Raw genomic sequence first — 20,197 nt, 5'->3', positions numbered from 1 at the left:
AATTGATTAGAATCATTAGATTATTGGGGCGGCAGGGTAGCCTAGTGGTTAGAGCGTTGGACTAGTAACCGAAAGGTTGCAAGTTCGAATCCCCGAGCTGACAAGGTACAAATCTGTCGTTCTACTCCTGAACAGGCAGTTAAACCACTGTTCCTAGGCTGTCATTGAAAATAAGAATTGTTCTTAACCTGACTTGCCTAGTAAAATAAAGGTTAAAAAAAACAACATTCAAATGCTGTGTGTGGTTTTAGTCAGTAGAATTATATATCTGGGAGTGTAGTTTTTAGTCAGAATTAGTATCTCTGTCGGCTGGGTAGCTGGACAGTGGATACGTAGGATACCTAATGTTTTGTGTGGAGGTATGTGTCGCAATAAAATTAATGTCTTTGTATTGTGGACTCCAGAACGTTCCCTTGAATAAACATTTGAATATTGTGAACTGGGCCTCTGTCTGTTTTCATTTCAACCCGTATCTGACAAATCCTGGTCGCAGACTGAGTAGTTTAAATGAATTGGTTTATGAACATTGAGAACATCATTCTCCTAACAGGATGCCACGATAGCTTCGAAGCTTGGTATTCCCACTCAGCCTCTCTCTGTGCACATGGATGCTAGGGCATTGGATGGCCGCTGTATAGGGGAAGTTACCCATAGTACAGTACTGTGCCCCTTCAATTACGTGTTTCTGGTAACCACATTTCCTCCTCATTGCATCTCCCCATGTTTCGGTTGTGTTGGGATTTTCCTGGCTACAAAAACACAATCTTGTGATTGACTGGACCACAAGCTCCATCCTGGGTTGGAGTCCTTTTGCCATTCCCACTGCCTTCAAGCAGCACAGCCTTCCGCAAGTTGTCCTGCTCAGGATGTTAGCAAGACTGTGGATGTCTCTGCTATTCCTACTGAATACCATGACCTCCTGGAAGTGTTCAGTGAGGCACGTGCTACTTCCCTTCCCCCGCACCGTCCTTATGATTGTGCCATTGACCTTCTCCCAGGCACTACACCACCACGGGATCGATTGTATTCTCTGTCTGGACCAGAGACCAAAGCTACGGAGGAGTACATAGAGGAGTCTCTGGTAACTGGGGTCGTCCGTCCTTCTGCATCTCCTGCCAGTGCAGGACTTTTCTTTGTGGAGAAAGACAGGACCTGTGCATTGACTACCGGGGACTTAACAATATCACAAATTGGTATACCCTACCGCTCCTCGGCGTTTGAACCGCTCCAGGGGGCTATCATGTTTTCCAAGTTGAACCTTCGGAATCAAATCAAATCAAATGTTATTTGTCACATACACATGGTTAGCAGATGTTAATGCGAGTGTAGCGAAATGCTTGTGCTTCTAGTTCCGACAATGCAGTGATAACCAACAAGTAATCTAACTAACAATTCCAAAACTACTGTCTTATACACAGTGTAAGGATAAGGATATATGAATGAGTGATGGTACAAAGCAGCATACAGTAGATGGTATCGAGTACAGTATATACATATGAGATGAGTATGTAGACAAAGTAAACAAAGTGGCATAGTTAAAGTGGCTAGTGACATAAGGATGCAGTCGATGATCTAGAGTACAGTATATACGTATGCATATGAGATGAATAATGTAGGGTAAGTAACATTATATAAGGTAGCATTGTTTAAAGTGGCTAGTGATATATTTACATCATTTCCCATCAATTCCCATTATTAAAGTGGCTGGAGTTGGGTCAGTGTCAATGACAGTGTGTTGGCAGCAGCCACTCAATGTTAGTGGTGGCTGTTTAACAGTCTGATGGCCTTGAGATAGAAGCTGTTTTTCAGTCTCTCGGTCCCAGCTTTGATGCACCTGTACTGACCTCGCCTTCTGGATGATAGCGGGGTGAACAGGCAGTGGTTCGGGTGGTTGATGTCCTTGATGATCTTTATGGCCTTCCTGTAACATCGGGTGGTGTAGGTGTCCTGGAGGGCAGGTAGTTTGCCCCCGGTGATGCGTTGTGCAGACCTCACTACCCTCTGGAGAGCCTTACGGTTGAGGGCGGAGCAGTTGCCGTACCAGGCGGTGATACAGCCCGCCAGGATGCTCTCGATTGTGCATCTGTAGAAGTTTGTGAGTGCTTTTGGTGACAAGCTGAATTTCTTCAGCCTCCTGAGGTTGAAGAGGCGCTGCTGCGCCTTCTTCACGACGCTGTCAGTGTGAGTGGACCAATTCAGTTTGTCTGTGATGTGTATGCCGAGGAACTTAAAACTTGCTACCCTCTCCACTACTGATCCATCGATGTGGATAGGGGGTGTTCCTCTGCTGTTTCCTGAAGTCCACAATCATCTCCTTAGTTTTGTTGACGTTGAGTGTGAGGTTATTTTCCTGACACCACACTCCGAGGGCCTCACCTCCTCCCTGTAGGCCGTCTCACGTTGTTGGTAATCAAGCCTACCACTGTTGTGTCGTCCGCAAACTTGATGATTGAGTTGGAGGCGTGCGTGGCCACGCAGTCGTGGGTGAACAGGGAGTACAGGAGAGGGCTCAGAACGCACCCTTGTGGGGCCCCGTGTTGAGGATCAGCGGGGAGGAGATGTTGTTGCCTACCCTCACCACCTGGGGGCGGCCCGTCAGGAAGTCCAGTACCCAGTTGCACAGGGCGGGTCGAGACCCAGGGTCTCGAGCTTGATGACGAGCTTGGAGGGTACTATGGTGTTGAATGCCGAGCTGTAGTCGATGAACAGCATTCTCACATAGGTATTCCTCTTGTCCAGGTGGGTTAGGGCAGTGTGCAGTGTGGTTGAGATTGCATCGTCTGTGGACCTATTTGGGCGGTAAGCAAATTGGAGTGGGTCTAGGGTGTCAGGTAGGGTGGAGGTGATATGGTCCTTGACTAGTCTCTCAAAGCACTTCATGATGACGGAAGTGAGTGCTACGGGCGGTAGTCGTTTAGCTCAGCTACCTTAGCTTTCTTGGGAACAGGAACAATGGTGGCCCTCTTGAAGCATGTGGGAACAGCAGACTGGTATAGGGATTGATTGAATATGTCCGTAAACACACCGGCCAGCTGGTCTGCGCATGCTCTGAGGGCGCGGCTGGGGATGCCGTCTGGGCCTGCAGCCTTGCGAGGGTTAACACGTTTAAATGTCTTACTCACCTCGGCTGCAGTGAAGGAGAGACCGCATGTTTTCGTTGCAGGCCGTGTCAGTGGCACTGTATTGTCCTCAAAGCGGGCAAAAAAGTTATTTAGTCTGCCTGGGAGCAAGACATCCTGGTCCGTGACTGGGCTGGGTTTCTTCTTGTAGTCCGTGATTGACTGTAGACCCTGCCACATGCCTCTTGTGTCTGAGCCATTGAATTGAGATTCCACTTTGTCTCTGTACTGACGCTTAGCTTGTTTAATAGCCTTGCGGAGGGAATAGCTGCATTGTTTATATTCGGACATGTTACCAGACACCTTGCCCTGATTAAAAGCAGTGGTTCGCGCTTTCAGTTTCACGCGAATGCTGCCATCAATCCACGGTTTCTGGTTTGGGAATGTTTTTATCGTTGCTATGGGAACGACATCTTCGACGCACGTTCTAATGAACTCGCACACCGAATCAGCGTATTCGTCAATATTTCCATCTGACGCAATACGAAACATGTCCCAGTCCACGTGATGGAAGCAGTCTTGGAGTGTGGAGTCAGCTTGGTCTGACCAGCGTTGGACAGACCTCAGCGTGGGAGCCTCTTGTTTTAGTTTCTGCCTGTAGGCAGGGATCAGCAAAATGGAGTCGTGGTCAGCTTTTCCGAAAGGGGGGTGGGGCAGGGCCTTATATGCGTCGCGGAAGTTAGAGTAACAATGATCCAAGGTTTTACCACCCCTGGTTGCGCAATCGATATGCTGATAAAATTTAGGGAGTCTTGTTTTCAGATTAGCTTTGTTAAAATCCCCAGCTACAATGAATGCAGCCTCCGGATAAATGGTTTCCAGTTTGCAAAGAGTTAAATCAAGTTCTTTCAGAGCCATCGATGTGTCTGCTTGGGGGGGATATATACGGCTGTGATTATAATCGATGAGAATTCTCTTGGAAGATAATGCGGTCTACATTTGATTGTGAGGAATTCTAAATCAGGTGAACAGAAGGATTTGAGTTCCTGTATGTTTCCTTCATCACACCATGTCTCGTTAGTCATGAGGCATACGCCCCCGCCACTCTTCTTACCAGAAAGATGTTTGTTTCTGTCGGCGCGATGCGTGGAGAAACCCGTTGGCTGCACCGCATCGGATAGCGTCTTCCCAGTAAGCCATGTTTCCGTGAAGCAGAGAACGTTGCAGTCTCTGATGTCCCTCTGGAATGCTACCCTTGCTCGGATTTCGTCAACCTTGTTGTCAAGAGACTGGACATTGGCAAGAAGAATGCTGGGGAGTGGTGCGCGATGTGCCCTTTTTCGGAGTCTGACCAGAACACCGCCTCGTTTCCCTCTTTTTCGGAGTCGTTTCCTTGGGTCGCTGTATGCGATCCATTCCGTTGTCCTGTTTGTAAGGCAGAACACCGGATCCACGTCGCGGAAAACATATTCTTGGTCGTACTGATGGTGAGTTGACGCTGATCTTATATTCAGTAGTTCTTCTCGACTGTATGTAATGAAACCTAAGATGACCTGGGGTACTAATGTAAGAAATAACACGTAAAAAAACAAAAAACTGCATAGTTTCCTAGGAACACGAAGCGAGGCGGCCATCTCAGTCGGCGCCGGAAGCCTACCACCTGATTCGGATACACGAGGGGAATGAGTGGAAGACAGCCTTCAACACAGCCAGTGGACATTATGACATCAATTATGACATCAAGTTGACATCAACTTGTTTGCAGACTTGTTTACATGTTGCTATGCGTTTTGTTGCCAACCTTACTTTGCTACCTGACAACTTTACGTTTTTTACTTTTTAATTACCGTTTATATTTTCAGTTTTTCCCTCACTCAACTTTTTTCATTCAACTTTTTCACTCCGGACGCTTTATCTGGACATGGTTTGTCAGGACTTCCAACAGCCGAAGCGAAGTAGTAACATTAACATGAAGCCTTCTAATTGCAGTCGCTGTACTCATAATATACAGGAGAACGATCGCCTTACGGCGAGGACAGCTGTGCTGCAAGCCCAGCTTCAGACACAATCGTTAGGCAGGGGTAATGTCAGTATAGGAAAGGATGAAACAGCATCTGTGCCACCAGTAAATACAGATAGTAACGTTAGTACAAATCCCCTCGCACAGTCCCCACAGCCGGACAACCTTCTCATGGCTTCTGGAGGGAAATGCTGTAGGAATGCTCAACCGGTGTCGCTCATTCAGCCGACAGAAACTTTCAACCGGTTAAGCAGCGAGTCGGGGTCTCTACTCCTCCCGTTACGGGGTCTGAGATGCCGAAGCTTCCCACCATTAGCTCTGACAAATTAAAAACCCTAGTCATTGGCCACTCCATTACCTGCAGTATTAGACTTAAAACAAATCATCCAGCGATCATACACTGTTTACCAGGGGGCAAGGCTACCGACATTAAGGCTAATCTGAAGATGGTGCTGGCTAAAACTATATCTGGCGAGTATAGAGAGTATAGAGATATTGTTATCCATGTCGGCACCAACGATGTTAGGATGAAACAGTCAGAGGTCACCAAGCGCAACATAGCTTCAGCCTGTAAATCAGCTAGAAAGATGTGTCGGCATCGAGTAATTGTCTCTGGCCCCCTCCCAGTTAGGGGGAGTGATGAGCTCTAAAGCTAAGTTTCACAACTCAATCGCTGGTTGAAAATTGTTTTCTGCCCCTCCAAAAAGATAGAATTTGTAGATAATTGGCCCTCTTTCTGGGACTCACCCACAAACAGGACCAAGCCTGGCCTGTTGAGGAGTGACGGACTCCATCCTAGCTGGAGGGGTGCTCTCATCTTATCTACGAACATAGACAGGGCTCTAACTCCCCTAGCTCCACAATGAAATAGGGTGCACGCCAGGCAGCAGGCTGTTAGCCGGCCTGCCAGCTTAGTGGAGTCTGCCACCAGCACAGTCAGTGTAGTCAGCTCAGCTATCCCCATTGAGACCGTGTCTGTGCCTCGACTTAGGTTGGGCAAAACTAAACATGGCGGTGTTCGCCTTAGCAATCTCACTAGAATAAAGACCTCCTCCATTCCTGCTGATGATACTGTTATTTACTGTTGTGCCTCATCTCTTACAAAAGCTTTACAGAACTTGCAAACTGCTTTTTATACTGTTCAACATACCTTGTGTCGATTGAAGCTTATCCTAAATACTGACAAAACTAAACTAATGGTGTTTTCTAAAGCAAGAAATAGACCTCTGAACCTTTCACCTATTACTACCTGTCAGTGCAAGGAGATTGAGGTTGTAACCTCATATAAATATCTTGGAATTTTAATTGATGATGGCCTCTCTTTTAAATTGCATATTCAACAACTTACAAAAAAATTGAAGCTGAAATTGGTATTTTATTTTATGAATAAGGCTTGTTTTTCTTTTGAAGCCAGAAGGAGGCTAGTATCAGCTACATTTATGCCTTTACTAGACTATGGGAATATTTTATATATGAATGCTTCCGCTCACTGTTTGAGATCAATTGATACCCTTTACCACGGCACTTTGAGATTTATTTTCAACTGCAAAACCCTTACGCACTTTGTATACCAGGGTTGGCTGGCCTTCTCTAGTCACTCGTAGGCTCAGGCACTGGTATACTTTTATTTACAAAGCCATTTTGGGTTTACTACCTTTTTATTTGGGCATTTTTATTGTTCAGAAATGTGGTGGGTACTCTCTTCGTTCGCTGGACTTTATCCTGCTAACTGTTCCAAATGTCCGAACTGAATTTGGTAAAAGGGCTTTTATGTACTCTGCGCCATTGTCTTGGAACACCTTACAAAATACTTTTAAACTGGAAGAACTTGTCCCGATTGGTATTTTTAAATCGCTGATGAAGGATTGAGGCTGATTCCCTGACCTGTCAATGTTTTTAATTTGCTGTTTATGATTTTGTTATGCTCTTGTGAATTCTATGGTTTTTACTAGATTACTTGTAGTTTTTCATGTTGTTTGTCTGTAATTTTTGTAATGACTTGGTGCTGCCTATCTTGGTCAGGATGCTCTTGAAAAAGAGATTTTAAATCTCAATGAGCCCTTCCTGGTTAAATAAAGGTTAAATAAAATAAAAAATAAAACAATTATTGAAAGAGATCGTGATACCTCACATCTCAAAATAGGGCTACTTAATGTTAGATCCCTCACTTCCAAGGTAGTTATAGTCAATGAACTAATCACCGATCATAATCTTGATGTGATTGGCCTGACTGAAATATGGCTTAAGCCTGATGAATTTAATGCGTTTACGATAGTAAATTTCAATTTAAAAAAGAAAAACAACGTTTTCGTCTTTTGAGCTTCTAGTCATGAAATCTATGCGGCCTACTCAATTACTTTTTATAGCTACTGTTTACAGACCTCCCGGGCCATATACAGCGTTCCTCACTGAGTTCCCTGAATTCCTATCGGACCTTGTAGTCATAGCAGATAATATTCTAATTTTAATATTCACATGGAAAAGTCCACAGACTCACTTCAAAAGGCTTTCGGAGCCATCGACTCAGTGGGTTTTGTCCAACATGTCTCTGGACCTACTCACTGTCACAGTCATACTCTGGACATAGTTTTTTCCCACGGAATAAATGTTTTTCCTCATAATCCTGGACTATCGGACCACCATTTTATTACGTTTGTAATCGCAACAAATAATCTTCTCAGACCTCAACCAAGGAGCATCAAAAGTCATGCTATAAATTCTCAGACAACCCAATGATTCCTTGATGCCCTTCCAGACTCCCTCTGCCTACCCAAGGATGTCAGAGGATAAAAATAAGTTAACCGCCTAACTGAGGAACTCAATTTACCTTGCGCAATACCCTAGATGCAGTTGCACCCCTAAAAACTAAAAGCATTTGTCAAAAGAAAGTAGCTCCCTGGTATACAGAAAATACCCGGGTTCCGAAGCAAGCTTCTACATAATTGGAACGGAATGGCGCCACACCAAACTGGAAGTCTTCCGACTAGCTTGGAAAGACAGTACCGTGCAGTATCGAAGAGCCCTCACTGCTGCTCCACCAAACTGGAAGTCTTCCGACTAGCTTGGAAAGACAGTACCGTACAGTATCGAAGAGCCCTCACTGCTGCTACACCAAACTGAAAGACAGTACCGTACAGTATTGAAGAGCCCTCACTGCTGCTCCACCAAACTGGAAGACAGTACCGTGCAGTATTGAAGAGCCCTCACTGCTGCTCCACCAAACTGAAAGACAGTACCGTGCAGTATTGAAGAGCCCTCACTGCTGCTCCACCAAACTGAAAGACAGTACCGTGCAGTATTGAAGAGCCCTCACTGCTGCTACACCAAACTGAAAGACAGTACCGTGCAGTATTGAAGAGCCCTCACTGCTGCTCCACCAAACTGAAAGACAGTACCGTGCAGTATTGAAGAGCCCTCACTGCTGCTCCACCAAACTGAAAGACAGTACCGTGCAGTATTGAAGAGCCCTCACTGCTGCTCCACCAAACTGAAAGACAGTACCGTGCAGTATTGAAGAGCCCTCACTGCTGCTACACCAAACTGAAAGACAGTACCGTGCAGTATTGAAGAGCCCTCACTGCTGCTCAATCATCCTATTTTTACAACTTAATTGAGGAAAATAAGAACAATCCCAAATTTATTTTTGATACTGTCGCAAAGCTAACTAAAAAGCAGCATTCCCCAAGAGAGGATGGCTTTCACTTCAGCTGTAATACATTCATGAATTTCTTTGAGGAAAAGATCATGATCATTAGATAGCAAATTATGGAGTCCTCTTTAAATCTGCGTATTCCTCCAAACCTCAGGTGTCCTGAGTCTGCACAACTCTGCCAGGACCTAAGATCAAAAGAGACACTCAAGTGTTTTAGTACTATATCTCTTGACCCAATGATGAAAATAGTCATGGCCTCTAAACCTTCAAGCTGCATACTGGACCCTATTCCAAGTAAACTACTGAAAGAGCTGCTTCCTGTGCTTGGCCCTCCTATGTTGAACATAATAAACGGCTCTCTATCCACCGGATGTGTACCAAACTCACTAAAAGTGTCAGTAATAAAGCCTCTCTTGAAAAAGCCAAACCTTGACCCAGAAAATAAAAAAATAAAATAGAATCTTCCATTCCTCTCAAAAATGTTAGAAAAAGCTGTTGCGCATCAACTCACTGCCTTCCTGAAGACAAATAATGTATACGAAATGCTTCAGTCTGGTTTTAGACCCCATCATAGCACTGAGACTGCACTTGTGAAGGTGGTAGATTACTTTTTAATGGCGTCAGACCGAGGCTCTGCATCTGTCCTCGTGCTCCTAGAACTTAGTGCTGCTTTTGATACCATTGATCACCACATTCTTTTTTATTTGTTATTTTATTTTTTGGAGAGATTGGAAACCCAAATTGGTCTACACGGACGAGTTCTGGCCTGGTTTAGATCTTATCTGTCGCAAAGATATCAGTTTGTCTCTGTGAATGGTTTGTCCTCTGACAAATCAACTGTAAATTTCGGTGTTCCTCAAGGTTTCGTTTTATGACCACTATTGTTTTCACTATATATTTTACCTCTTGGTGATGTCATTCGAAAACATAATGTTAACTTTCACTGCTATGCGGATGACACTCAGCTGTACATTTCAATGAAACATGGTGAAGCCCCAAAATTGCCCTCACTAGAAGCCTGTGTTTCAGACCTAAGGAAGTGGATGGCTGTTAACTTTCTACTTTTAAACTCGGAGAAAACAGAGATGCTTGTTCTTGGTCCCAAGAAACAAAAAAATCTTCTGGTGAATCTGACAATTAATCTTGATGGTTGTACAGTCATCTCAAATAAAATTGTGAAGGACCTCGGCGTTACTCTGGACCCTGATCTCTCTTTTGACGAACATATCAAAACTGTTTCAAGGACAGCCTTTTTTCCATCTACGTAACATTGCAAAAATCAGAAACTTTCTGTCCAAAAATGATGCAGAAAAATTAATCCATGCTTATGTTACTTCTAGGTTAGACTACTGCAATGCTCTACTTTCCGGCTACCCAAATAAAGCACTAAATGAACTTCAGTTAGTGCTAAATACGGCTGCTAGAATCCTGACTAGAACCAACAAATTTGGTTTAGCCTCCCTACACTGGCTTCCTGTTAAGGCAAGGGCTGATTTCAAGGTTTTACTGCTAACCTACAAAGCATTACATGGGCTTGCTCCTACCTATCTTTCCGATTTGGTCCTGCCGTACATACCTCCACGCACGCTACGGTCACAAGACGCAGGCCTCCTAATTGTCCCTAGAATTTATAAGCAAACAGCTGGAGGCAGGGCTTTCTCCTATTGGAGCTACATTTTTATGGAATGGTCTGCCTATCCATGTCTTCAGTTGGTCATATGATTGAGTGTAGTCTGGCCCAGGAGTGTGAAGGTGAATGGAGAGGCTCTGGAGCAACGAACCGCCCTTGCTGTATCTGCCTGGCCGGTTCCCCTCCACTGGGATTCTCTGCCTCTAACCCTATTACAGGGGCTGAGTCACTGGCTTACTGGTGCTCTTCCATGCCGTCCCTAGGAGGGGTGCGTCACTTGAGTGGGTTGAGTCACTGATGTGATCTTCCTGTCTGGGTTGGCGCCCCCCCCCCCCCCCCCCCTTGGGTTGTGCTGTGGCAGAGATCTTTGTGGGCTATACTCTGCCTTGTCTCAGGATGGTAAGTTGGTGGTTGAAGATATCACTCTAGTGGTGTGGGGGCTGTGCTTTGGCAAAGTGGGTAGGGTTATATCCTGCCTGTTTTACCCTGTCCGGGGGTATCATCGGATGGGGCCACAGTGTCTCCTGACCCGTCCTGTCTCAGCCGCCAGTATTTATGCTGCAGTAGTTTATGTGTCGGGGGGCTAGGGTCAGTCTGTTATATCTGGAGTACTTCCCCTGTCTTTTCCGGTGTCCTGTGTGAATTTAAGTATGCTCTCTCTAATTCTCTCTCTCTTTCTCTCTTTCTTTCTTTCTCTCTCTCGGAGGACCTGAGCCCTAGGACCATGCCTCAGGACTACCTGGCATGATGATCCCTTGCTGTCCCCAGTCCACCTGGCCGTGCTGCTGCTCCAGTTTCAACTGTTCTGCCTGCGGCTATGGAAGCCTGACCTGTTCACCGGACGTGTTACCTGTCCCAGACCTGCTGTTTTCAACTCTCTAGAGACAGCAGGAGTGGTAGAGATACTCTTAATGATCGGCTATGAAAAGCCAACTGCCATTTAATCCTGAGGTGCCGACTTGTTGCACCCTCGACAAATACTGTGATTATTATTATTTGACCATGCTGGTCATTTATGAACATTTGAACATCTTGGCCATGTTCTGTTATAATCTCCACCCGGCACAGCCCGAAGAGGACTGGCCACCCCTCATAGCCTGGTTCCTCTCTAGGTTCCTTACTAGGTTTTGGCCTTTCTAGGGAGTTTTGCCTAGCCACCGGGCTTCTACACCTGCATTGCTTGCTGTTTGGGGTTTAAGGCTGGGTTTCTGTACAGCACTTTAAGATATCAGATGATGTAAGAAGGGCTAGATAAATACATTTGATTTGATTTGATGAGTACCTGGTCATGCCAGTTAGACTCTCCAACGCCCCCGCCCCCACTGTCTTCCAGGCTTTGGTCAATGATGTGCTTCGGGACATGCTAAACCGGTTTGCGTTCGTCTACCTGGACGACATCCTGTTTTTTTCCCGATCTGCCCAAGAACATGTACTCTATGTCAGACAGGTCCTTCAGCACCTCCTGGAGAACCAATTGTTTGTGAAAGCCGAGAAGTGAGTTCCACAGCTCTTCTATCACCTTTCCGGGATATGTCATTGTTGAGGGAAATGTTCAGATGGATCCTGGAAAGGAAAGGGGTGGATTGGCCTCAACCAACGTCCAGGGTGCAGTTGCAACGGTTTCTGGGGTTTGCAAACTTCTACCGCCATTTCATTCGGGATTACAGCACCCTGGTGGCCCCCCTCTCTGCACTCAACTCCCCCAAGGTACTGTTCAAATGGTCTCCAGCTGTCGACACATCCTTTGTGGACCTGAAGCATTGGTTCACAACAGCACCCATTCTCATCCATCCTGACCCCTCGTGTCAATTTGTGGTGGAAGTGGATGCTTCGGATGTTGGAGTGGGGGCCATCCTGTCCCAGCGATCTGTCCAGGACCAGAAGCTTCATCCCTGTGCATTCCTGTCCCATCGTCTCAATCCTGCAGAGAGGAACTACGATGTAGGCGACCGAGAACTCCTGGCAGTGAAGATGGCGTTGGAGGAGTGGAGGCACTGGCTGAAAGGAGCAGAACAGCCATTCCTGGTCTGGACCGACCATAAAAACTTGGAATATCTCCATTGAGCCAAGCGCCTCAACTCAAGGCAGGCCCGGTGGACCCTCCTGTTTACCAGACTCAACTTTACCATTTCCTACCTTCCTGGGTCTAAAAATGTGAAACCTGATGCTCTCTCCCACCTACACAGTTCCTCTGCCACACCCTCGACTTCCAAAACCATTCTCCCTACCTCATGCCTTTCTGCCACTGTGGATTGGGGTATTGAGAACCTGGTTCGCGAGGTGCAACGCTCCAAACCTGGACTTGAAGGGGTCCCGTCTAACCGGCTGTTTGTCCCTAACCCGTTCTGGTCCCGTATCCTGGAATGGGCTCATTCCTCCAGGCTGACCTGTCATCCAGGGTCCCAGCTATTCTCAAGACCAACACTAGGTATCGTCGACAATCGGACTGTCGCCGGACACCAGCTCCTCGCTACTGCATTGGGCAGAGGGTATGGCTTTCCACTTGGGATCTACCCCTTCGGGTAGAGTCCCGCAAGCTGTCTCCCTTTTCCCATCTCCAGAGTACTGAGTTCCACTGCTGTCCGTCTTGTGTTACCCCGCATTCACCCTAGCTTACATGTGTCTAGGATTAAGCCTGTGTCTCACTGTCCTTTTGTCTTCTGTGTCCAGGCCCATCCCTTCCCCCCAGGTTATCGGTGGCCAGCCAGTGTATACGGTCAGATGCCTCCTGAAGGTTTGACCACGGGGTAGGGGTTTCCAGTACCTGGTTGACTGGGAGTGTTATGGCCCAGAGGAGAGGTGCTGGGTTCCTGCTAAAGACATCTTGGATCCGGCCCTCATCGCAGATTTCCACCGCCGACAACCCGGTCAGCAAGGTATGCGTCCAGGTAGGAGGTCCCTAGGGGGTGGGGGTACTGTTTCTGTTTCAAGTGTTCCTGTTATTGTCTCCACCCCCTCCAGGTGTCACTTATTTTCCACAGTGTATTTATTCCTGTTTCCTGTCTCTCTGTGCCAGTTTGTCTTGTATGTTTCCAAGTCAACCAGCGTTTTTCCCGTTCTCCTGCTTTTTGTATTCTCCTTTTTCTAGTCCTCTCGGTTTTGACCCTTGCCTGTTTCTGGACTTTGTACCCACCTGCCTGACCATTCTGCCTGCCTTGACCACGAGCCTGTCTGCTACTTTGTACCTCCTGGGCTCTGATCTGGTTTTGACCTTATTGCCTGTCCACGACCATTCTCTTGCCTACCCCTTTGGATTAATAAACATTGTAAGACTCTAACCATCTGCCTCCCGTGTCTGCATTTGGGTCTCGCCTTGATAAACCTACTGGCACATCCTTTTTAATCCTGGTCATATGAAGAGAAGTAATGAAGATAAATTATAGATAAAACGTATAGGTGCTCATCGGCCTTTGGGCATAAATATTACACAACAAAAATTCAACACAGAGTAGTTTGGAAGGAATTAGTGGCTAACTGCAAAGCAATCATTACCCTGCTATTCAGTGGAGTGGCTGTGTGGTCACAAGTCTAATATTAAAAGGTCTCTTTTCCTAGTTTAATATGATAAACATTAAACATTGGCCATGCTATCAATGAAGCATGATTTGTGCCGCACTCAAAACAACTGTTAACTTGGAACTGCAAAATTTGACTTTAGTGAGTTCAAGACAACTAGGAACTCAAGAAAAACGAGCTACGACTGGGAAAATACGTTTTGCACTTTCATCCAACTCGGAATTGTAAATCGGGAACTCTGGTCTTTTTCTAGAGCTACGACCTGAAGATCACTGACATCATCATGGTTCAACCATCCCAGTTGTCTTGAATGCACCATAATGCCAGACTTCGATCCCATAGTTTGATGACAGAATTTGCCCACGACGGACTGCTGCACCACTTGTGAGCACAGCACAAGGTGAGTCCAAACATGTCTTGTATGCAGCTGCCTAAATGATGTAATATGCCAGGGAGATATGTATATTGTAGCTAAGAAATTAATACTACTGTCAGTGTATGTTGTGTAGTAAACTGTTAGTAGCCCATGTGGCTCACCCTAAATTTGGTTTATTTTCTCCTCTTAATTTCTCCTCTTAATCGCTGGCATGCATCCCATTTTTTTGTTGCCCCACCAAGATTTACAAGCTAAAATCGCCACTGGTTAACGCTAGTCTTCATTATAACAGGGATTAAATTACTGTGAGATTGGACCATGCATGCAATTAAGATGACAGAAGCATTGACCCGACACCCAACCACTGCAACCACACATGCACACACACACACGCACACACACACACACACACACACACACACACACACACACACACACACACACACACACACACACACACACACACACACACACACACACACACACACACACACACACACACACACACACACACACACCACCAGGCACTTCAATCACCAGCAATAATCTGTCCCCCCTGCCATCTGTTGGCCCATCACACACATCTAGATTAAACACATTTAGAACCACACTTAATAGCCACTCCGCTGGTGATACGTCTACATTTAGGAAATGTGGAAATTCCTCTTCGTCCCTGCCTAGGCAAGTTGTGTCAGAGTCTGACATCATTACTGAGAAATGTGATGTGATGTTTTTTTTATTGGATGTCCTCAGTGACCAAGGCCTTATTCCTCCGAGTGCTCAGTTTGGCCAGGCGGCCAGCTCTAGGAAGAGTCTTGGTGGTTCCAAGGAAATGTTTTGGTACTCTTACCCAGATCTGTGCCTCAAAACAATCTTGCCTCGGAGCTCTACGGACAATTCCAGTATACTCCCACACCATTCTGTTGTTGGGGTACAATTCCAACACAGAAAAGCTGCTTTTTAACATACTTAATACAATTTATTTTAGGAAAACAATTTCACTCATATTGTAATTAATAATAGGTAATATTTCATAGTAATCTGGAAACACTGGACAGTTACTTTAAGAAGTAAAATGGTCTTTCTTTATAGGAATAGGGAATACCTTTCGTTAAATAGAAAACAAATAACTCAGTTGACATTCATACGGTTATATACAGTGCCTTGCGAAAGTATTCGGCCCCCTTGAACTTTGCGACCTTTTGCCACATTTCAGGCTTCAAACATAAAAATCTAAAACTGTATTTTTTTGTGAAGAATCAACAACAAGTGGGACACAATCATGAAGTGGAACGACATTTATTGGATATTTCAAACTTTTTTAACAAATCAAAAACTGAAAAATTGGGCGTGCAAAATTATTCAGCCCCCTTAAGTTAATACTTTGTAGCGCCACCTTTTGCTGCGATTACAGCTGTAAGTCGCTTGGGGTATGTCTCTATCAGTTTTGCACATCGAGAGACTGACATTTTTTCCCATTCCTCCTTGCAAAACATCTCGAGCTCAGTGAGGTTGGATGGAGAGCATTTGTGAACAGCAGTTTTCAGTTCTTTCCACAGATTCTTGATTGGATTCAGGTCTGGACTTTGACTTGGCCATTCTAACACCTGGATATGTTTATTTTTGAACCATTCCATTGTAGATTTTGCTTTATGTTTTGGATCATTGTCTTGTTGGAAGACAAATCTCCGTCCCAGTCTCAGGTCTTTTGCAGACTCCATCAGGTTTTCTTCCAGAATGGTCCTGTATTTGGCTCCATCCATCTTCCCATCAATTTTAACCATCTTCCCTGTCCCCGCTGAAGAAAAGCAGGCCCAAACCATGATGCTGCCACCACCATGTTTGACAGTGGGGATGGTGTGTTCAAGGTGATGAGCTGTGTTGCTTTTACGCCAAACATAACATTTTGCATTGTTGCCAAAAAGTTCAATTTTGGTTTCATCTGACCAGAGCACCTTCTTCCACATGTTTGGTGTGTCTCCCAGGTGGCTTGTGGCAAACTTTAAACGACACTTTTTATGGATATCTTTAAGAAATGGCTTTCTTCTTGCCACTCTTCCATAACCTCATAGTCCGACCAAACCCGTATGCGGTAGCGTAACTACAGCCTCAAGCTCATTAGCATAACGCAACGTTAGCGATTTCTAAAAATCGCAAATGAAATGAAATAAATATGCCTGTTCTCAAGCTTATCCTTTTCTTAACAATCCTGTCGTCTCAGATTTTCAAAATATGCTTTAGAACCAGAGAAAATCACTAATTTGTGTAAGAGTGGTGATAGCTAGCTAGCTTAGCATTAGCGTTAGCATTTAGCACGCAACATATTCACAAAAACCAGCCAAGGAATCAAATAAAATAATTTACCTTTGAAGAACTTCAGATGTTTCAATGAGGAGACTCTCAGTTACATAGCAGATGTCCAGTTTTTCCTGAAAGATTCTTGTGTAGGACACATCGTTCCCTTTTATTACTATGCATATGGCTACCGAAACTAACCGAAAATTCAGTCACCTACATGTCGAACTTTTTTCCGAATTAACTCCATAATATCGACTGAAACATGGAAAACGTTGTTTGAATCAATCCTGAAGGTGGTTTGTCATATTTCTCTCCATTGAAAGCACCGTCCTTGTAGCCTGGTTTGTTCTGAGATTTGAATGGAAAAATACCGGGACCTGACTTTTGCGCACCGATTGCCACGCAGACACCAAGCGGGACACCTGGTAAATGTAGTCCCTTATGGTCAATCTTCCAATGATATGCCTACAAATACGTCACAATGCTGCAGAGACCTTGGGGAAACAAGATAAAGTGTCCGTTCATTCCTGTCGCATTCACAGCCATATAAGGCGATCATGGAAAACGTAGCCTCAGAAATCCTGTGCATTTCCTGGTCGGTCATACATCTTGGTTTTGCCCGAAGCATTTGTTCTAAGGGACTCACAGTGAAAATCTTTGCATTTCTGGAAACGTAAGACTGTCTTCTTTCCAAAACTATCAATTCCAAGCATATTCGAGCATCTTTTCGTGACAAAATATTGCGCTTAAAACGGGCACGTCTTTTTATCCAAAAATGAAATACTGCCCCTAGAGTCTTAAGAGGATAAAGGCCAGATTTGTGCAATATATACCCGCCTCTCCTGGAGTATTGGTAAGACAACGGCAGGGGGATTGGGAACGCTGTTCATTTGCATCGGACACAGGGCAGAAATTAGGTTCCCGCGGTGATGGATTGGCTGTCTCACAAAGATTTAAACAGACTGAGTGGAATTCCGGATCGGAATTCTCAGCGTCACAGGTTCCCAGCTTTTCTCGTTATCATCCACCTCCTAGCAAATCTATTTCATCCTGAGGTTGTCTGAATGAGAGTGTAATATAAGTTAAAGTTTTGGTTGTTCTCAACACAACTATTGCTCATCACAATAGCTCATATTGTGATGAGCAATAGTTGTCCATATAATGGCAAGACTGTGGGAACTCCTTCAAGACTGTTGGGAAAGCATTCCAGGTGAAGCTGGTTGAGAGAATGCCAAGAGTGTGCAAAGATGTCATCAAGGCAAAGGGTGGATACTTTTCAGAATCTAAAGTATAAAATATTTTGATTTGTTTAACACTTTTTTGGTTACTACATGATTCCATATGTGTGATTTCATAGTTTTGCTGTCTTCACCTCCTAGCAAATCTATTTCATCCTGAGGTTGTCTGATTTTCTCACACAACAGCTACTCCATAATGGCTCTACAGTCGTGGCCAAAAGTTTTGAGAATGGCACAAATATTAATTTCCACAAAGTGTGCTGCCTCAGTGTCTTTAGATATTTTTGTCAGATGTTACTATGGAATACTGAAGTATAATTACAATTACAAGTGTCAAAGGCTTTTATTGACAATATTTGCAGTGTTGACCCTCTTTTTCAAGACCTCTGCATTCCGCCCTGGCATGCTGTCAATTAACTTGCCCATTCAAACAAAATCAATGCTTGGAGTTTGTCAGAATTGTTTTTTTTGTTTGTTTGTCCACCCGCCTCTTGAGGATTGACCACAAATTCTCAATGGGATTAAGGTCTGGAGAGTTTCCTGGCCATGGACCCAAAATATCGATGTTTTGTTCCCTGAGCCACTTAGTTATCACTTTTGCCCTATGGCAAGGTGCTCCATCATGCTGTAAAAGGCATTGTTCTTCACCAAACTCTTCCTGGATGGTGGCAGAAGTTGCTCTTGGAGGATGTGTTGGTACTATTCTTTATTCATGGCTGTGTTCTTAGGCATAATTGTGAGTGAGCCCACTCCCTTGGCTGAGAAGCAACCCCACACATGAATGGTCTCAGGATGCTTTACTGTTGGCATGACACAGGACTGATGGTAGTGCTCACCTTGTCTTCTCCGGACCAGCTTTTTTTCCCAGATGCCCCAAACAATCGGAAAGTGAATACATCAGAGAAAATGACTTTACCTCAGTCCTCAGCAGTCCAATCCCTGTACCTTTTACAGAACATCAGTCTGTCCCTGATGTTTTTCCTGGAGAGAAGTGGCTTCTTTGCTGCCCTTCTTGACACCAGGCATTCCTCCAAAAGTCTTCGCCTCACTGTGCGTTTAGATGCACTCACACCTGCCTGCTGCCATTCCTGAGCAAGCTCTGGACTGGTGGTGCCCCGATCCAGCAGCTGAATCAACTTTAGGAGATGGTCCTGGCGCTTGCTGGACTTTCTTGGGTGCCCTGAAGCCTTCTTCACAACAATTGAACCGCTCTCCTTGATGTTCTTGATGACCCGAAAAATGTAGGTGCAATCTTACTGGCAGAAATATCCTTGCCTGTGAAGCCCTTTTTGTGCAAAGCAATGATGATGGCACGTGTTTCCTTGCCGGTAACCACGGTTGACAGAGGAAGAACAAAGATTCCAAGCACCACCCTCCTTTTGAAGCTTCCAGTCTGTTATTCGAACTCAATCAGCATGACAGAGTGATCTCCTGCCTTGTCCTCGTCAACACTCACACCTGTGTTAACGAGAAAATCACTGACATGATGTCAGCTGGTCCTTTTGTGGCAGGGCTGAAGTGCAGTGGAAATGTTTTTTGGGGATTCAGTTCATTTGTATGGCAAAGAGGGACTTTGCAATTAATTGCAATTCGTCTGATCACTCTTCATAACATTTTGGAGTATATGCAAATTGGCATCATACAAACTGAGGCAGCAGACTGTGAAAATGTATATTTGTGTCATTCTCAAAAGTTTTGGCCACGACTGTATTTTAATCCATGAATGGCTGTCAATGAAGAAATGCTGAAACCACAAATTTAACCTGGTGCATATCTCATGTACGTTGAAGATTGGGTTTCTGCTGTTTGGAAGAATCGTTACCTGTATCTACCACATTAATGGGAACCAGACAGGACCAGAGTATGTAAAATATCCTATTAAAACCATACATTTAATTTGGGCCTATCTGTGCAGCCTCCTGACAGGTATACCTGGTACATGTATCAACCTCGTTCACTCAAGTAATTAATTCACAGCAGTCATTCCTTTTCTGTTGTGCTGTGAATAACCAACATGGCCATCCTCCAGGATGACTCAGCGATGCCAGTGTCAGCATGACAGAGGAAGAGCAGGTGGGATACACTGTCTGCCGAAATAGAGAGGCTGAAGGACACACACACACACACTTGTATCCACACCCACACACACATGCATACACAGTAAATCCTCACACAGGGTTTCAAATTTAACAATAGCTCTTGGGTGTGTCAAAAATTAACTGTGGAGCCAATGGATTTTCAAACCTTATGTGGCTTCCCTGGTTAACCTATAGGGCTTACATGGTTTGTATGAGTTTACCCAGCCAATTAATTTGAACCCAGCACACAATGAGAATCACCACTTTTTCAACTTCAGGGTGGCCTGAAGGCATAAAAGAGAAATTGGAGTTGAAATTTGGTTGTTGTGT

The sequence above is a fragment of the Oncorhynchus nerka genome, linkage group LG10 (genome assembly GCF_034236695.1).
Source record: "Oncorhynchus nerka isolate Pitt River linkage group LG10, Oner_Uvic_2.0, whole genome shotgun sequence".
In the NCBI taxonomy this organism is placed as follows: Eukaryota; Metazoa; Chordata; class Actinopteri; order Salmoniformes; family Salmonidae; genus Oncorhynchus; species Oncorhynchus nerka.
The sequence above is the reverse complement of the archived record's forward strand: the minus strand, read 5'-3'. Positions refer to the sequence as shown.